At 40.9% G+C, this 19,147-nt stretch overlaps 1 long non-coding RNA gene across 1 annotated transcript in view; it reads left to right on the top strand.

Annotated features, from left to right (window-relative positions):
- The first annotated feature begins 242 nt into the window (after window positions 1–242).
- The window catches only part of LOC125966750 (uncharacterized), a 52,685-nt gene continuing 33,780 nt past the window's right edge, over window positions 243–19,147 (top strand). Inside the window, exons 1-3 of the long non-coding RNA XR_007480522.1 lie at window positions 243–466; window positions 2,244–2,382; window positions 6,651–6,861. This is a non-coding gene — a long non-coding RNA (uncharacterized lncRNA). The remainder of the gene's footprint in view (window positions 467–2,243; window positions 2,383–6,650; window positions 6,862–19,147) is intronic.

Here is a 19,147-nt window from a genome sequence, read left to right as displayed (position 1 = left end):
GTGGTCTCATTAAATTCCCTCATGGCTGTAAATGAGCGCATGCACTTGCATGCGCGTTTGTGACAGAGAGAGACGGGGATTGTTGGCGCCCTCTAGCGTTCACTGGCGACGAGGGAGCCGTGTGGGAGGGGCGAAGGTATTGTGATGTTTAGAGGTGGTTAAGGGGGGGGCGGTCTTTATTCGTGGAGTTCTATTGGTTTGACACACGTGGTTTCTTTCAACTCACAAATTGTGGCGGAAAAAAGGCCTGCCTGCGTCATAACTCAAAATTATTCCTGGCCACATCAGCAGCTGCAGTCCAGCATGGAAATTTTTGTGCAGTGACAGAAATCCTCTTAATTATAGAGGAATGGCGCCATTTTAAGTGTATATATTTAAGCCAAACAGTAAAATCCACCTGTTTTTATCCATCTCAGGTGGCGGCCATTTTGTTATCCACTGAAAATCACAGTTGCCCAAGGCTCAGGTAAGGACCAAATAGGTGAGCCCAAACATTTGACGCTAAGCTACGTAGCCTATACCTAGCTAGCTTGATGTTAAAATAGCCGATAGGCTTAATCATTGTGATGTCACTTAAGGGTGTAAATTACTTTTATTAAAAAAAAAAAGCTCTTCTATATTATAAGCAAGTCTTTTTAAAATAAAATATATCACTGCCCCGTCATTTTGCCCATGCATCATTCTCAAAAGGTGACATTCTTAATGCTTTTTTAAACATCATATTAATTTAGAAGATGGTTAAAAAGACCTCTATTGACGTTATCAGAGAGTAACTCATCATTTCAAATCACCTTTCCCAGCAAGCAGATGTGGGGCAAATGAGAAGGTCAGCGCATTAAACGAGAGAGTAATTTCGCCGCTCTGGTCTGACCCATCAGCACGTAGCCGGATAATCAGACAGTTTTAAAGTTAGCGGCAAAGAGCAAAAAGGCAATTTATGATCAAACAAAATGAAACATGGAGGTTTGTGTGTTTGGATTAACCCATTGGGGGAGAAGATAACGAGTTTTGCCCCAATTCCATGTTTGGACATAATTGTTATTTTGCACCAAAAAAAAAAATCTCCCAGGGAACAAGTGTCACATGTCGCCGTGGCGATGTTTCCGAATGGTGTTCCTCTGATGAGAGTCCCACAGGATTGCTGGTCGCCTCCAAAGATTTGGCAAGGGGAGGAGCAGGCGGGGTTGCGCCACTTCAAACAGAGCACACACACACGCGTGCTAGTTATTAATTAGAAAGCGGGAATCCCTGCGAGATTTGGTCTTGGTGTGAGAAAAGAAAGAATGCGGCAGTCCCGCGGCTGCCGAAGCTGCGAGCCATTTCAAGTTCGTCTTCAAATGCGCCCCCCATCACCAAGTATCCACATGAGATGTGAAGAAGGCTTCATCCCAAAACATCTTCACGGATGTTTACAATGACATACTTTCATTGAACAAAGAATAACATGGAAGAAGTTGCCGATTATTTGTAATTGAGAAACAATCGTGTTAGTTTTCCAATTATGGTGAATTTGTCTATGTAATATAAATGATAAGATATCGACTCTTTCTTTGGGACCTTTAGATATAAATGTTCATCTGCTTTGTTTTGAAGATGGAATTCCATCCGAGGCCACTCAGGGAAAAGATGGTCGCTCATTTGTGCCTCGTCATCTCACATCTTATTACAAGCGTCCCTTTAATGAAGCCAGGATGAAATTACTGTTACCGAGTTGGTACTGTCCCGCGTAATTGTCAAGTCAGTGGACGAGCTATGCGGATTTGAATAAATAAACCCAATGTAATTAATGGGCGCCAACGATCCGACCGGGCGATAATTAAATCGGCTGTTGTTTTCCAATTTGCATGATTAAGGCGCTAGTTAACGTTTGTGTTGTTGCGCTCGCCCAAATGTCAACATATCACAATTCTCACCAATGCTCTTAATTATATTTACAATCTCCTGAATTGATTCGTCGTAAAGGGAAATTTGGTAGAACCGGGCTGCTACGGGTGATGACATCATAATGAGTTGGTGAAGCAGCATGTGGCGTGTGTTAACAAAAAGGTTGTGAGGATGTGGAGTTGCAAATTGTTTTTTTTGTTTTTTTTTGCATCCATTAATGTTTTTTCTCCTCTTTCATGGAATTATGCTGGGAAAAAAAATTCTGTATGTCTTACAAACTCACCTCCACATATATTTGAATGTATAACTTATAATTTAAGCTTATTTCCGCTCAACTCGGATATTTTGTATCGTCCTAGGCTTCTTGCTTGTGGAGGAGTAGTTTGCAATGACCACCAGCCTGCTTGACAGCCAATAGCAGCATGATGGAAGATTCCAGAGGAGAGCCGACGGGCAGGCAAGGCTGCGAAAATGAACGTCAATATACTGCCGAGAAAGGTCTGGGTCACTATTGGCAGTGGTTGAAGTTAACAACTGCTTCATGCAAAGTGCACAGGAATTGTCCTTTTTAAAAAAAGAAAAAAAATAGTAATGTTTTGTTGAATGTGATAAAAAAAAAAAATATTTGCATGATGCGCAGTTACAAGCCAGAGCGAGAGAAACTTTTTACATTTAGAGCCTTCCTCTTTATGGCACGACCTCTCTTCCCTTCATCCTTTGTTCCAATCTTAATTTTTTTTTTATGCTGCATTTTACGACCCGGGAGAGGTCAGGAGTGATTTGCATATTTTGACATTTAAAACATTTGCTCGCTGATGGCGTTTTAAAAGGCAGAGGCACTTAGAAAGAGGAGAATAAGAAGACGGATGGCTAAAGCTCGCCAATGCTGACTGAAGTCTTCGGATAAAAGACAGCTTGGTAACAAAATGTTGTCATTGCGCTCTTGGACCTTGTGAACTTCATTACAAGGGAATGATGTCATCCACACAGCGACCCTCGCCAAACACATCCAAGGCCGCCGGAGAAACCACAGTTGCCGTGCCGCCACCTGGGAAATCTTCACCGAGTATTGCTGCTTATTGTTCCGCCGCCTTTTAAATGGCCAGCGGACGCTTTAGTGCACAGTTCGGTCCATGTTGTAGCCGTCGCAGGAGGTGATAACTGAACTTGAAATTGCAATTCTCTCAAAAAGTCACCGGTGAAAGAAATGAAGGCTGCATACAGAAATGAATTCTTTGTCACCGATGTGACATCATCAGTCAATGCCAAAAAGTCCGTTTGGAAACGATTGAAAAATTGTAAATAAGTTGCCCTACATGCCCTGAACTGTATCAATAATTGCAAGTGTGTGTGTGTGTGTGTGTCTGTGTGTGTATGTGTGCATGTGTTTGTTTATGTATGTATTTTAGCGATGACACAAAATTTAGAGTGGAAAAAATAAGTAAAAGTGAAAATAAAAATAAATATCCCAAAATGTAACAGAAAAAAAATTACCTAAAGTATATAAAAATAATGTTTTATATATTTGTTATTGTATATAGTTCCACATTTATTTTCCCATTTATTATTTGTTTTTATTTAAACTTTTATTTTGTATGGTATTTTTATTGATATTCTGTCCATTAAAAGAACTATTTTTTAAATTAACTTTAAATTAATCCCAAAATATAATTGAAACTAATGAACTAAAGTATATGAAAATATTGTTTTATATTATTTGTATTTATTTCCACATTTATTTTTATTTTTACTTTTATTTTGTATGATGCATTTTTGATAATTTTACTCTGTACATTTAAAAAAATATATCAATTTTTTTAAATTCATTTTTATTTTAACTTTCATAGTTCATGGAAAATGGATGTCTGGATGTTCCTGAAATCCTCAAATGTTATTCAAATGAGAAGGACAGGGGGGGGAGGCTACTAAGTAGTTGAACGAACCCCTTTGAAAAAAATCTGCAAATCAAATTAGTTTACTGGGTAGACCTGCCACATTCGATCGGGTGGACACGTTGATATATACAAGCGACGGGCCACATGCTCAACGGGGCATCGATGTACCGTACATACCCAGCATGTTAATGCCAAAGCATGTTGACGGTATCAAGGAACCCCTGCTGGATTCTTCTTGAACGTTTCCCGTCACCACAGTCATTGTTTTTCCCGCGCCGTCCTTCAAAGTACACTCGTTGATTTTGAAGTACGATGACGCCCCGTCTGTCTTTTTTTTTTTTTGGTTAATGGCTTCTTCTTCGCCCTGATGATGTAACAGATGACTTCATCGGGTGAAATATCACGGTGCTCGCTAACAGCTTGTTGAAGCGGCGCTTTCCAGCGAGCAGATGGCTCACGAGTCGTTGACACATGTTGACATTGCGTCAACTTTCCACGTCGTTGCGCATTCTTTCTTTCTTTTGCAATCCTCAAGTGTGCGAAATGTTTTTTTCCGACATTCCTGTCGACTGTTTTCCTTTTTGGATAGATGGGTACTGTCGTGTCCCTTCTTTGGTAAACTTTTTGTGCTCGTCTTCCAAACTTTCTAGATATATTTTTATTAATTCAAGGTGATGATTCCGATGGATATCACTTAAATGGAATATCGTACATTTCAGGGCCTTAGAAAAATCCCGAAATTTTATTTGCCTTTGGTTGATGATAGAAACGTATTTGTATCAATAAATAGAATAAATATTTCAGATTTAAGTATTTATTGAAAGTGAGGAAGTTAAAACTTTATCATGAAAGTAGCGTGAGGGAGAGAAAAAGAAGCTTGGAAGTGGAATGGAAAAGCAGCACGGCAAACACGCATCGAGGTTATTGATTTATCGGGCGCTATAGTCTTAGAGACGGGGTGCAAGATTGATCAAATGGAAGGTTATCCTTACTCACAGAGGCAAGCTGTTTGCCAATATCCATCACGGCAAAGTCCAAATGGCTTAAAAGATCCCTGACATTCTCCAAGCGAGAATGGAAAGGAGCTCCAACGTCAGGCGATTCTCTGCAGGGGATGTTATTAGATGCCACAATATCCTTAATGGACAACGCACAGACGCCAAGCGTGTCTTTTTAGCCTCATGCTGGCTGCTAATACCAAAATGCTCACACCAATAAGCGGCCACATTCATCCTTGGAGTCTGCCGGCACTAAAGTGCTTTCATCTTATTAACTACGTAAATAGAAATGGGGGGGGGGGGGGGGATGTGCAACGTCAAAAGCTGTAAATGTGACGGAAGATCCATCACTGCTGTTTGTTTGTTTGTTTTTCCTGAGATTGTTTCCAGTTTCAATGTGGATGTTTTGGATTTGAAAGATGATTTTTTTTCATATCGGAATCAGGAATATTTGATGGAATGATATAATTTTGTTTTTCAGCGTAAGAATGAAAACACTTATTTGAATCTTCACTGTTGTTTCCTCTTACTGCCCCCCCCAACGCTAAAATATATACCAGATAATTAATTTTGGGGTATTTTACAATTTTTCCACCCATTTCTTAAAGGAAACATATCATATATTTTTGTCAGATGATTTTTTGGGGGTTTGTTTATTTATATTATAAGGGCCTCGTTGTCATGCGCTTGTCACATGTGACAGCCGTTCAAATGTGGTCAGCTGGCCCGCCGCCATATTGGCCCTCCCCCCCCCTTTTTTTTTTCCTGCATCAAAAGTTAAACTGTAACCGATGTTATTATCTAAATCCGTGATTCAATAATCTGGCTAATCCCACGGGACTTCTTAGGACGGCGTCTTGTAGGACTCGGAACTCTCGCTGTGCTCTAGGAAGGCTAAGGCGCCTTAGAGTCAAGAGTTGAAAGTTGTGGCGCATCAGGATAAAAACTATTTCTGGGATTTGGCAGTGTTTCATCGGTTGCGGGATGAGAAATTAATGAACTTTGTTGCCAGGAAACTTTCGAAAAGCCTCCTTTTATAATCCAGCTCATGTTAATATTTTAAAATGAAAATAAGTATGAAATTAAACCCAAAGAAAATCTTTCCATTTAAATATGATATAAATAAATATATATAATAATTATATATAATTTAAAATATATCTGGGGGGTTTTTTCATATACATTGCATATTGACACAAATGGGCGCAAAACTGAAGACATTTTGAAATGATTTTGGAACATTAAAAAAATCGGATTAAATTTGACCACGATGAATAGAACCTAACCACAAAAAGAAAAATGCAAGTTTCTGTTGTTATTCAGCGTGGAGCTATGACTAAATTAACACTTGGGTCATAAGAAGCTTCCAGGCGGAAACACACACACAGACACACACACACCTCCTAGCCTACATCCCTTACTCCCGTCACACTTGAGATTTAAAATCACCCTGAGATTTAAAAATAGTATTAAGCCTGTTCTGGCCCGTTCTGTTTGAGTGGCGCTTGTCATAGACAATTTTGTTCAAAACAAAAACATTTTCACCATCAAGGAGAGAAAATTCCCTTTGAGGAATCTTGAAATATGATCAGTGCCAAAAAAAAAAAAAAAGGTCCCGGAAGCTTCATGCAAATGAGTGTAAGACAACACAGACAACAAACGGAGGCTTGTGCGCCCGCAATAAACCCGTGAAGACTGACCGGGCATCGCGTCTCGATTTGAAATAAATTATGTTCCATCTTTGTTTACCCTCTGCGGCATATTTGCATCAAACAAAAAATAATATAAATAAAAATCACCCACCCTTGACTTTGTACCATGATTGACATTTTTATACAAATAAATCTCAGCTGCTTTCTCGATCTATTTTTAGCTCGTGATGTTCTTTGGGTGACGACCAAACACGGCGGCCGAACAGCGTGGCATCCATGTTGACAAGGTCGGCCTTCCCCCCCCCAAACCGCTTCCATTTGGACCGCTTGCTCCTTATTAGAGAAGAGACCCCAAGTCTCGCCCAACTAATGAAGATGAATATTCAGACGCTTCTGGAAGGCTGCCCGCTTCGTAGCTCGACTGGCGGCAAGGTAAGGTGTGCACACACACGTGATAACACACACACTGTAAAAGTGTGGTGCTGCACATTTTGAAGAAAATGATTTACAGCATGGCCTCATTATACGCGTTGCTAGTGAGTAGGGGAGGGGGGGAGTAGAATACTCACACATTAGTTGAGGCAATAACATAATGGAGACGTATGAAGCCGTCTAATAATACTCGCCGGATGTAATTTTTTTTATCTGCAATTCTTAGACACGCTCTTGATGCCGTGACCCGCCCACGGTAGATAGCTAAAAAAGCTCAATTTCAAAATGGCCGACTTCCGCTGATATTTGATGTACTCATTGAGACTTCCCATGTAGGAGTTGTTCATTGTTGTTCAGAAAGAATCCATGCAGAAAATCAATGGAGTGTATTTTTCCACTGCTTTTTTATTGAAGTAGTGTTTTTGAGCTTAGCGGTCAAGTTGGACATCACAGTAGCTCGCTGTCATGCCCGCAGACATGGATTCATTTATTTTCCCCCTCCGTCAGGCGGTTTGTCCCCTTCCGCCGTCACAAAGCTGCGGTGGAACCGATCGAGGTTGACCAAATAATCTGCCAATTCCCTTCTGAGAAACGGCAAGGCGAGAAAAAAAAAAAAAAAAAAGTAGGGGGTGAAATGAACATCTAAGTCTCTCAAGCCCTCATCCCCAAGAGCTGGATCAGCAGTTGTGTCACCGACTCCCCGCTAAGAGCTCCAGATTTTGAACTTTAAGAGGAGGACCGTTCGCAATTTCATGGCTTCACTTTTAATTCACGTTTAATCGGCGCATCTCGCGTGGGATCACAGAGCAAAGTGCTGACGGCCTGTTACAGTGGCTTTTAACGAATGCCGTAGCCAAAATGTCACCACTGTTGCTACGGAGACTTAAATGAGCTTTTTTCTTTTTTTTTTTTTTTAACGGAAATCACTTACAGTACTTTTGAGGGAAACTGTCCTTTTTTTTAACTACATGAATTATTTACTGACTGGATGTTGACTTTAGTGACAGCTCATATCTTTGCTCACTCAAGCGGGCTAACAAGATTCGATATGTTCATATCGATCGATCTTGAGCTAATATATCTTTCGTTGCCTTCGGGGACAATTTGAAATCGGATTGCCTGGCGGAGAAAGGACAATTTACATTCTAATGAATTTTATGAAATGTTATCTACATTTTATATTTGTGTGTCTTTGCATGTTTGCGTGTTTCAATGATTTTAAACTCCTTTTTTTAATCAGCTTCTGTTATTTTCAGTCGAGATCCAAAATGATATCTTTAATGATCCATTTGTTTAGATGACAATTGAACATTTTTGTCATGATTATCATCGTGCAAATTCCATTCATTCAATGCAGTCAAAATATTTTGTATTTAAAAACAGCAGCAGCCATTTTTTTAAGCTAGTTATTTCAAAACTATTTTAAACTTAGATTTAATGGAAGTTCATGTTTTGAATTACAAGCAAATTGTGGCACATAACAAATTATGTTCCAATTTATTTTAGTACCCTCACATTAGTCCAAGAGGGCCTTTATGACGAAACATCGATTTCCTCTGGCGCTAATTAAAGTATTAGCGATGCGTCACATGTCAACTGCGCATGTTGAATTTGATCTTTACTCCTTTTTGACCGCCGTCCATCTTGTTCGTTCCCGGTTTCGCTTCAGGCTTATTTAAAAAACACACACTCGGCTGTCATTTGTTAAATTTGGCACCCGGCTAGCAAACATGCTTCTAATTTAGCCTGATCATTCACACACCTGAGGGCCGGAAAAAAAAAAAAAAAAACTTGAACAAGGATGAGAAATAATGACTCTTGGCTAGCATCCATTTAGACGCGTAATCAGTATTAGGATTATTGATCGATATGTCAGGTGTGTGTTTGTGTGTGTTTGCGAGTTTTATGCCAACGTGTGAGTTCAGACTGTGATTTATCGTTCCGGGCATCTTTTGTGTGCTGGCTGAAAGGTTTCTATGGTTTTAACGCGGCAGGATCGTGATGTATTCATCCACCGATGCCGTTACCCCTTAAAGATGAAGATGAATGCAATATTGAGCACACGTGTGTGTGTGTGTGTGTGTGTGCTCTGACAAATTACGCTGGTGCAATATAACAGCGCTGTGTCCTCCCACAGACAATGGCCTAGTTACTCACAATGTGAGAAAAAAAAAAAATGTGCAGAGCTTTTTATTTCATAAGCTTAATGTGCGGAGTAAATGAGTGCTTTGAGTAAACTTTGAGTGCTTTTCTCGTAAAAGATGTTTTGGGGGACCAAAAATTTTTTTTAGCTTAGCTTTCAAGTTTGCGGAAAATCTGTTTTGGTTGATAAAGTAGATGGATGGGCGCTGGAGTAGTTGGAAAAAGTGTCGCCAAGATATTGCTTAAAATATTTCGGACAAACGAATGCTTCGAACTTTTGTTACCATGGATACCTTAAGCAAGATCCCTCAACTGAGTGCTTGTCATGCCAGAAGAGTTGCTGATATGATTTTATTCCACATTTTCTTCTACCTTTTTGTCCAAGTCGTGTATGAGACGAGGCTGTAAGATGCTTCGGAGCTGATAAAGCGTTGGCGGGTGGTGTCACATAATGTCACCCAGATGGTTAAATTGCCATTGGGCAAGTGGAAACTGAAAACAATATGGATGAAATCTCAAAACACTAAAAACGAGGCGCCTTATTAGCATCAAAAGATTTCATTTAATTGAGGTACATTAAAAAACTCATGTTTATTACTTTCCATCTTAGAAGACCAAACATTTTGTGATCCTGGCTGTAAATGTTGCTCTCTCTCATCTCGCATGCAGATGTTGCCGGCTTGTCCGCAAACGGCGACTAGAATACTAATGGAATGTCGTAATCAGCCTTTTTGAAGTAGGCCAACGCGTACTGTTGCGGAATGGTAATGCGCCAAAACTCCTTTTCAGTGGTAAGCGCTCGACGCCGCTTTGGCTTGTAGCATGTCTCCCTCTAGCCACCACCTCGCTCTGATAGGTCTCCGATGATGATCGGGTTCTGCGAACAACGGCGTGTGAAATGTAACGATCCGTGGGAAAAAAGGGAGCGAGAGGAGCCATCGGGGAGGGGGCTGGATTATTGGTTTAAGAGGAAGGAAGGTTGAAGAAGCATATGCTAGCTAGCGAGATTTTTTTTTTTTTTTTTGCTAGCTGACCTGTGAATGTCATTTTGAAACCATGAAAGGAGGTTTGAATGTTGGACTGGATTATTGGTTTAAGAGGAAGGACGGTTGAAGAAAGCACATGCTAGCTAGCGAGATTTTTTTTTTGCTAGCTGACCTGTGAATGTCATTTTGAATCCATGAAAGGAGGTTTGAATTTTGGACTGGATTATTGATTTAAGAGGAAGGACGGTTGAAGAAGCACATGCTAGCTAGCGAGATTTTTTTTTTGCTAGCTGACCTGTGAATGTCATTTTGAAACCATGAACGGAGGTTTGAATGATGTGCTTGTTTGTTTAGGCTGTTTCACCGCCGTTGTTGTTTATTTCAATAATGACCGAGGACATTATGAAGGCTTGTGAGTGCACAGCGATTCAAATAACCATCGTGTTCGTCTCCCGCGGTCACGTTGTGTTTTATAATTGCAGACACACAAGCCCACTTTATGCGGCTCTTAACTCGCAACTATTACGGCTCATTTCCAAGTCCAGCGTTTGCACTCTGGGAACGCCGCTGTGTGAATCACGCTTCAAAAATTTTATGATTGCTTTTATTTGGCTCTCCTTCACCTTAGTTTGGTCTCTGTGCTTTGCGTTACTCAGCTGACGGACGGCAGCTTCCCCCACGCCCTCCAGGGCCCACGCTCGACTATTCCTGTGCCTTATTTTGCCTGTAAATGTGCTTTTAAGGGGATAAAAAGGCAATAACTGACACTAAATAGAGGGATAAAACAATGGGCTCCATCTTAGGGGTTGGTCTTCTGCGCTAACGAAAGCCATTTTGTGCTGGGAACTTCACTTTGGTGCCTCGTTTGGGAAAGTTTTACTCTCTTGTTATATCAAATCAGCAAATTGACCCACTTTTAACCTAGAAAAATGTTTTAAAAAGGGAAATGATGTTTTTATATATCTTTTTAACTAAGCCCTTTAAGCACTCTTCCACGGTGATTCCTCAAAACGATCATTAAGATGTCCCATTCAAACTAGACCGTAATGCACGACTCAAAAAACAGATGCAACAAAGTTCAGATGAAGAATAGTTTTGTGAAGAAAGTGAATCCAAAAATTATTAAAAAAAGGGATAAGTCTATTTCTAATGTTGACACAATTTTGTTTTGGTCCAAAATAATTGGCTGAGTTGTTTTAACTTATATCTTTAAATTAAGTACAATACAAAGCACAATTGGTTCTGTAATCTCTCATTTCTTTTAGAAAAAGCCAATTTCTAATATTTTGTTGAATTGATTCAAAAGTTTGTTCTGTCAGTTTGAATTTGATGCCTGCAACACATTCACCCCCCCAAAAACTTGAAACATGGAACATTCCATAGGTGAGTGTCCTAATTGGAAACAGGTGAGTGTTCTAATTAGGTATAAAAGAAGGATCCCCGAAAGGCTCAGCCGGTCACAACTCTTTGACCAACTCATTGAGCAACTACTCCAACAGATTCTCAACCCGAAAGTTGCGAGGAATTTTGGAATTTCATCATTCACGATCTAAAATACGATCAAAGGATTTAAGTAATCTAGAGAAACTTTAGTATTTGACCTTTTGATTACTTAGGTGGCACAGCAATCGGTCAAGATTATGGGCCACACTTCAGGAACTCGTTTAAACAATATTCCGACCATAAATACATTTTTGGAAACATCCTTTCATACGATGATTTTTTGTTTTTCGCTTTTATGGTATATTCCATAGAGTCTCTTGACAACACCTTTCGGACTTGTATTTGATTTAATGTGGCAATCTAACCTGCTGCAAGGTGTGGCTTAGAAATCAATCGAGTTCTTGTTCAAAATGATCCCTGCCCACAACTCAATAAGCTCAGTAAAGGCGTCGTACGTGGAGCAAAGCTAACGAGACAAATAAAAATAAAATATAGGTGCGCTTTAAATTTTAGTGGTGCTTAAAGTGGCTTCATTTTTTTTCCGTTCCTGTCAATCACGCGGACGCACTTATGGCGCCGTTGACTTATGAAGAGCTTTTATGACGCACCAGCACCATTGAACCCGACCCTGTGATGAAACCTTGAGGAGCAAACGACCACGATAATACGGTGACGGGTAAGTGGCCGCAATAGAGATGTCAGACTGCAAGTTCAGTGCTTGTAACGTTGTAGTCAAAGCTGAGGTAAGCTAATTTTACACATATTTAGAGAATTATCATATTTGCATTGTTTTTATTGTTATTGTATTTTTCCCCCTACTCAAGTTCACTGTGATTGGTTGTTATTGAAGCACTGTGATGTCATTTTTAGTTGACAGTGTCGCGGCAAAATGGCTGCCCCAGAGATGCTTATTTTCATACTCCATACATAAATCACAGTGGTGTTTAGACTCAGAGAGGAAAATAGTATTGTAAAGAAAAATGTTGACCTCTTCTCGACTTTTCGGTGTCTTGTGTACAAACAGTTGAGTCTCTGGAAAGACTATTCCCTGAAAAAACTCTACCTGTTGTTGTTTTGTTCTCTGTGCGTGAATGCCGTAAGATATAAACACCCCGGTATTATAGGGCAACGTGTTAGCAGAGGAGTAGCTCGTGTTTTCCAGGTTGACAACAGACAGCAGTAACATGGAAGATTCCAGTACTGGACAGGCAGGCGAGGCTTCTTTTAGAAAGCATAGTAAATGTGTCGAGAAGATGCAGATAAAGGTCAGGATCACTACTGGCAACAGTGCAAGCTAATAGAAGAAAGAGTAAGAGCGAAAAAAAAAACGTCATATTGGATAAACGGGAATTTTGACATGTGAGACGGATGGTTCAATAAACTTATTTATGTTATAGTTATTTGAATAACTCTTAATATGTTATGTCAGGCACGTTCTCAGTTCCTTGTTTATGTAACGTTAGCATACAATACCGTTCAGTCTGTCGTTGCCTATTCATCTCTGTTCTTGGTGTTGGATTTTGTCAAATAAATTTCCCCTAAAAATGCGACTTATACTCCGGTGCGACTTATATATTTTTTTTCTCCTTTGTTGTGCATTTTATGGCTGGTGCGACTTATAGTCCAGAAAATACGGTAGTTCAATATAAGGCCCAGAATGGGTTAATTGCATTTTAATTCATTCCAATGAGGAATTAAATTCAAGCCAAGGTCCAGCTGTCATTCCATTATTTTCACGAGGTGAAAAAGTCACTGACATTTACTGTCACGGAACACTCGGACCTTGACGGGCATTGAACTCATCAGCTGTTTTGTGAACTTGCCACCCCCCCAGCTACTGATAACTTGGAGGAGCCCACACTGACAGCTCGAAAACGTAAAAGCCGCCGCGTTGGCTCTCTGCTGCTATTTCTTAAATGCCAGCGTCAGTCAGCGATAGGTCAGGACAACAAGCACTTAAATACGGCTTTGTCGCTGATTAATGAGAGGTGGCGCTGGTGCTGGAGGGATGTTTTGTAAATAGCCACGGGTGAGTCAGACAAACGCTCGCCTCTGGAGATGGCAGGAAAACACCTGTTTGGACTGATGGCAAATCCAATCAGATCCCGGCGAGCCTGCGGTGGCCCAATTTGACATTGCTACAGCATTAAGAGACACTGATGGACTAACGGCGCCGGATTAGAGCCACTTAGCGGAACATTGGTGTTAACCCGCCGTTTTATTCGATGAGGGACGGAGTGTTGATTGGCTGACTGTGAGGAGGTAGCGGCGGTCCGTCTTGGATATTAGCAAGCGGCGGGAAATTGCTAATTACGCACAACTTGTTTATCTTGTACAAATCAAGGAAAATCTTCCTCTAAGTAGATTGTGTGAGGAACTGAAATGGATTCATTTCAAAAATCGTGTTTTCCGTACAAAGGACCAGAGGTCACTGAGCTCCAAATCATCTTGATCACGACACGACAAACACAAGACCTCCACTCGGTCTGCCTTATTTAAAAATGAAAATAAAACACAAGAAGACGTGGACTAAGGATTCTGCGGCTGGGCCTGGATGAGAGGAAATGATTTCGAGGATAGACGGAGAGACACTCTGGCCTAATATGAGCAATTACTCTCCACACCACGGGCATCCAGTTGTCAAATGAAGCGGATGAAGCTTTCATATTTGGCCAAATAGACTCTGCGCCTGTGTGTGCGTGTGTGTGTACGTTGTCCATTTTATGCTCCATCACAAAGTCGTGAATTGTGTACTCACCAGAATAACAACTATAAACTATACGTCGATATGATTTCAGTATTCAGAGCAGACGAGTACTTCACTTTTTCCACATTTGGTTGTTATAGCGAGGTCCTGAAATTGATGAAATAATTTTTTTCCTCATCTCAATTTTTTTTTTTGGGGGGGGGGGAGTGACCAGTGTTGTCAAACAAATCGTAACGGACCCAGTGTTTATTGATTGGTCGCCGACTTTTACACAGTTTCCTGTGATTTGTAAATCAGCCAACACTCGCATTTCAAAAGCACTCATGTGGCTCTGGCAGCTCAAATTCGACTTTTTTTTCTTTTACAAAAAAAAAAATCAGAGGAGAAATTGACGTGACAAGCAGTCAGGGCTAAATCATTTCCACAGGGGTAATTACTTCTACTGCAGCATAGAGGAAAGCTGTTGCCTGGATTACAAGAAGCGTTTTAAACCTTTGCCAACAACACCACTCATTCATCTGAAAAACAAACTGTACGCAAGGAACAGGAGTGTAAAAACGCAACTGTGGAATATTTCAAATCAAACACACCAATTTTCAAAACTATAAAAGAAAATGGCGGGCCCATATGTTTATTTAATCCGGGTCATCCGATCCATCCAATTCTATCGATCCAAAAGTATTTCGCAACATTAGCATACATCATCTATATTAAAAAATATTTACTTAGATTCCAATCAATAGCAAATTTATCAGATTAGCATGGATGTTAATTACCGTATTTTCCGGACTCTAAGGCGCACCTAAAAACCTAAAATTTTCTCAAAAGCCGACAGTGCGCCTTATAGTCCGGTGCGCCTTATAGTCCAGAAAATACGGTATTCAATCGCTATCGGCGATACTGACCCCTGTGTCTTGGATCAATACGGACAGTATCGCTCATAACAATGTTTTATTCATTAAATTTCAAGTACTATCGAAAACCCGCCTGCAACTACTGTTGTACCTTTTCCAGCTGTCGGTCCATCTGTCCTGTTCCTGCGTGGCCACTGCATCAGCACCTCGGCCGCGGGGACAGCGACTATATGTGTTTCTCCAGCAAAAGGCCATCATTCTCCCTAATTAGCTGCTCTCAAATCACCTCTGTGGCTCTTTGCCTCCATCCGCTCGTCCCTAATTTTAACAACACCCCTCGGAATATTAGCTACGGGTCTCTTGTTATGGAGGCAGATAAATTAGTTTGAAGCAGGACACTTGGCCCGCTACTCGGATCGTCGGCCTATTTGAAGCTGATGGACAATCGTTATTTGGAGCTAATTAGTGGTAGAAGTTTGTTTTAGTTATTTGTGTTTCAAGTCAGTTTCAAGCCACAATTGGGATCCCAAATTTTGTTTGAAGGCAAGGGTTGGGGTTTCAATGGAGGGGCTTGATTCAGGGTTAGGAATTCAAGGATTCAGGTTACTTCGTGAGGTTTCAACACAGGATTTGTTTTTTAAAGTGACAATTCAAGCTATCGGAATCTTAGTGGCTGTTCTGGAAAAAAAACATACATACATTGGAAAGCTCACATACGGTCGTTTTGGTGGATGATGAATTATGAATTACGAAGGCCGGCCAATTACGGTTGCTTCACAAACGAAGGCTGCAAACTGTAATTGGGTCGGCACTTATTACCTACAACACACCTGAGCTGCCGGTAAACAGCACTCATCCATTATGTATGTGGCACATATTTAAAATACACACATGATGATCGTAATTATGGCATCATGAGAGTGCCGCTGATTTTCAAAAGTGTCAAAACGCAACTTGAAATCTCAGCAGGCGTTTTTGCTTTTTTTATTTTACTCCATTGATCACTTGAGTTCAAATATCCTGCGGTCTCTAAGTTTTGGTACTGTTTTGAATTTAACGTTCTGTTAGCATTAGCAGTGTGAGCTAGGGCAGTGGTTCCCAACCTTTTTGGTGAGTCAGAATTATTTTCGCGGACAGGCCTTTATATAAATAAATAATATATTTATAAGAAATATATCAATACGATGAAATAAAATGATACGACCGGCATAAAAACAAATATAAACCACATAAAAATAAAACTCAACATTACGTTGAATTAGTGGGAGCACTCAGCTTGTTTCTCAGAAACGAGCCGGTCCAATCTAGGCGTAATTGGCCTTTTTGTTCACATTTTTTTTCTTTTAAAAAATTCTGCAGCTTTCTTTGTCTTAGAAGTCGTAGTTTCTTCTTCTTCCGTCTCCTCATTGGGCTTGTTTCCCTTTCCGAAGAAGCTTTCTCTGTTTCTTGCTCATTTTTGCTAGCTTCGTGGACTCTACCGGGGAAACATGTCACGTGACCAAGATGAGCGTCTTGATCTGAATTAATTGATCGTCTATAAAAATATTATTTTTTTTTTTCTGTGTGGCTTGGCGGCCCAATACCAAGTGACCCACGGACCAGTACCAGTCCGCAGCCCGCTGGTTGGGGACCACTGAGCTAGGGTTTCAAATGAAGGTTTTATGGAAGATTTAGTGATTTAAAATGTTTTCCAGCCAGGTTTCTGAAGCTTCTTTGTCTCTTTTTCAAAAAAGGCAGAGAAAAAGAATCAAGCACTCGCCCAACCGGACTGTTGCAGTAATGATTTGCAGTCTAACACCCCCGCCGAGTTGAAGTCTATTCAAATACCAGGCAGTCCCACCCGGGAGCCTCTGGCAGGGAAAAGCTATCGAGACTTCTCCAAAAAAGCTCATCTTCTACACTGCAGGTGCACCGGTGTAAAAACTCAACATGCTTTTAGCTCAAAATGAGCTGAAAATTTCTGTCCTCCATGTTTTTGCACTCCTCACATGTTGCTATGAGTTTTTTGTCTTTTTAAACGGAAATGTCAGTCATAAAATCAAATTACCATTCAAGCATTGAGTTGATGGAAATAGATGCAGCCGAGCATGATGAAAGAAAAGGACCGCGAGAACCAGCTTGTTCTTTGTTTCAAAATGGGGAAAGACCCAATTAGGGTTTTAAAGTTATGTTTGGAAGGTTTGAGACCCTTTTTGAGGAACTGACGAGTCCTCCTCACCAGTAGTCGGCGCCACACTGGTGGTTTGACACATCGGTGAATCATCGTGGATGGAAAAGAAACGATCATTTTCACGATAATCTGTCCTTACGTGAGCTGAAGTTTAAAGTATCAAAATTATTTGTGGTATCAGTAAAAAAGTTTGAATGGCCACTTTGACCTTTGACCTTTGATTGTTGTGTTTTTCCCCTCTTTTTCACATATGTTGGTTTTCAAACATCCTTCACGCTGTTGTTTTCACAATCACAAAGCGAGGAAAACAGCACGTTGGATCAACGGGAGTTCTGAGAGCGATGTAGGTCAATCAGTTCGGAGATGACGTTCCCGCTTCTCGCTTATGCCGCAATTACAATGCAAGCCCACTTGTCGACGTGAGGACGACAAACAACTGCCGCTGAAGGAGGCTCCTTGGCTGAGAACACGAGAAAATTGTCTCCCTTCGCACGTTTACCTTGAGCCTCGCATTTGTTTCTATGGTGATCCCACATTGCGGCTCGGAAAATAACTTCGGGCGAGATGTTGGCAGGCTGCGAGGAGGGCTGCCTTTTTCTTTTCAAATCACCGCAATACGTGAAATTAAATTACTCGCATTCATTCGCCACTCCTATTCAAAACAAAGATGTACTTAAATAATCGAAGTAGGAAAAATGAAATCTGGCAACGATAGTCGCCATGACAGGTAGAAAAAAAATTAACGCAGAACTTATGCTGGCTCGATTTATGAGGATTTCTAAAATATGTTTTAGATCAGTGATTGTCAACCGGTGGTCCGCGGCCTTCTAGTGGTTCGTGGCGGTATTACACGTGGTTTGCAAAATTGGAAATGGAAAATAATTGTTGGTTAGAATAGTCTCTTGGACAAAACTCCTGCTTTAGCCGAATAGAAACAATATTTTTTTTAGGAGGTAGGGATGATGCATAATTTTTCCCGATAGAGCAATTTAGACTTTTCACTTATTCCGTTTTTTTTTCCTCTCCCTGCCTCGGGCAGCCCGCGAGCGACGTTGGCGAGATGAAGACGCGTTAATAGGAGAGGAAAGAAATGAGTGGAATATTATCTGCGAGGATTTCTCTCTTTGCTGTCATCTTCCGGGTGTCATGTTGGGAGGTTGGGAAACGAACGGAAGAGCGCACTCGAGAAAGGAAGTGTGGATGCCGTCGTTTTCTCAAAGTCAGATGGGATTGGCTCCATCTCACAATATGAGTGGAAGAAAATGGATCCTCAGCCAAATTCTTACTGTGCCGCTCTGAATTTTTTTTCCCAAATAAAACAGGGTGTTCCCTTCACCTGGGCTCAGTCCATTTGCCGCCCATTACGGCGCTGACCTCCTGCTGCGGGGCAGCATATTACAAGATATCCCGAGAACTCAAAGTACACGCCGTCCCAGCAATAAAACTTCAACTCTTGGACGAGCTTCGAACGAGCAAGAGAGAGAGAGAGATGCCCTTGTCAAGCCTTCCGAGCTTATCACCTGAAAAGTCAGAGAGGCTCCCCGCTGCTCAGGAAAGTCACAGGGAACAATTTAGCCTCCATTGTTGAGAACGCTGCCAATACGCTAGCGCAGCAAGCCGACTCCAGAGACACCTCTGGCTAATCGATAGCCCGTGACTTCTGGAAGACAAAAGAGACGAGACCTTGCCGAGCGAGGACACGCCGGCCTGGCGGGTCGAGCGCTTGGAAACGGTTTTATGTTTGGCCACGGGCCAGTGACAGGAGAGCCGATAGTGTATGGACCTGGAAGAATTCAATGTTCAGTTGCTGGACATTATGTATTTATGCGGACAACACAGTCATATTGTAATGTTCGATATCGATATCGTAACTAAATTGATAAAGCGGCATCTAAACACGACATTGAAATGAACTAATGGAAATATTTTTAAAAATAAATCTGCAAATCCACAACTCAGACTTTTATGATGATCTACACAATTA

This window comes from Syngnathus scovelli, chromosome 4, assembly GCF_024217435.2.
Source record: "Syngnathus scovelli strain Florida chromosome 4, RoL_Ssco_1.2, whole genome shotgun sequence".
In the NCBI taxonomy this organism is placed as follows: Eukaryota; Metazoa; Chordata; class Actinopteri; order Syngnathiformes; family Syngnathidae; genus Syngnathus; species Syngnathus scovelli.
The sequence above is the reverse complement of the archived record's forward strand: the minus strand, read 5'-3'. Positions and strand labels throughout refer to the sequence as shown.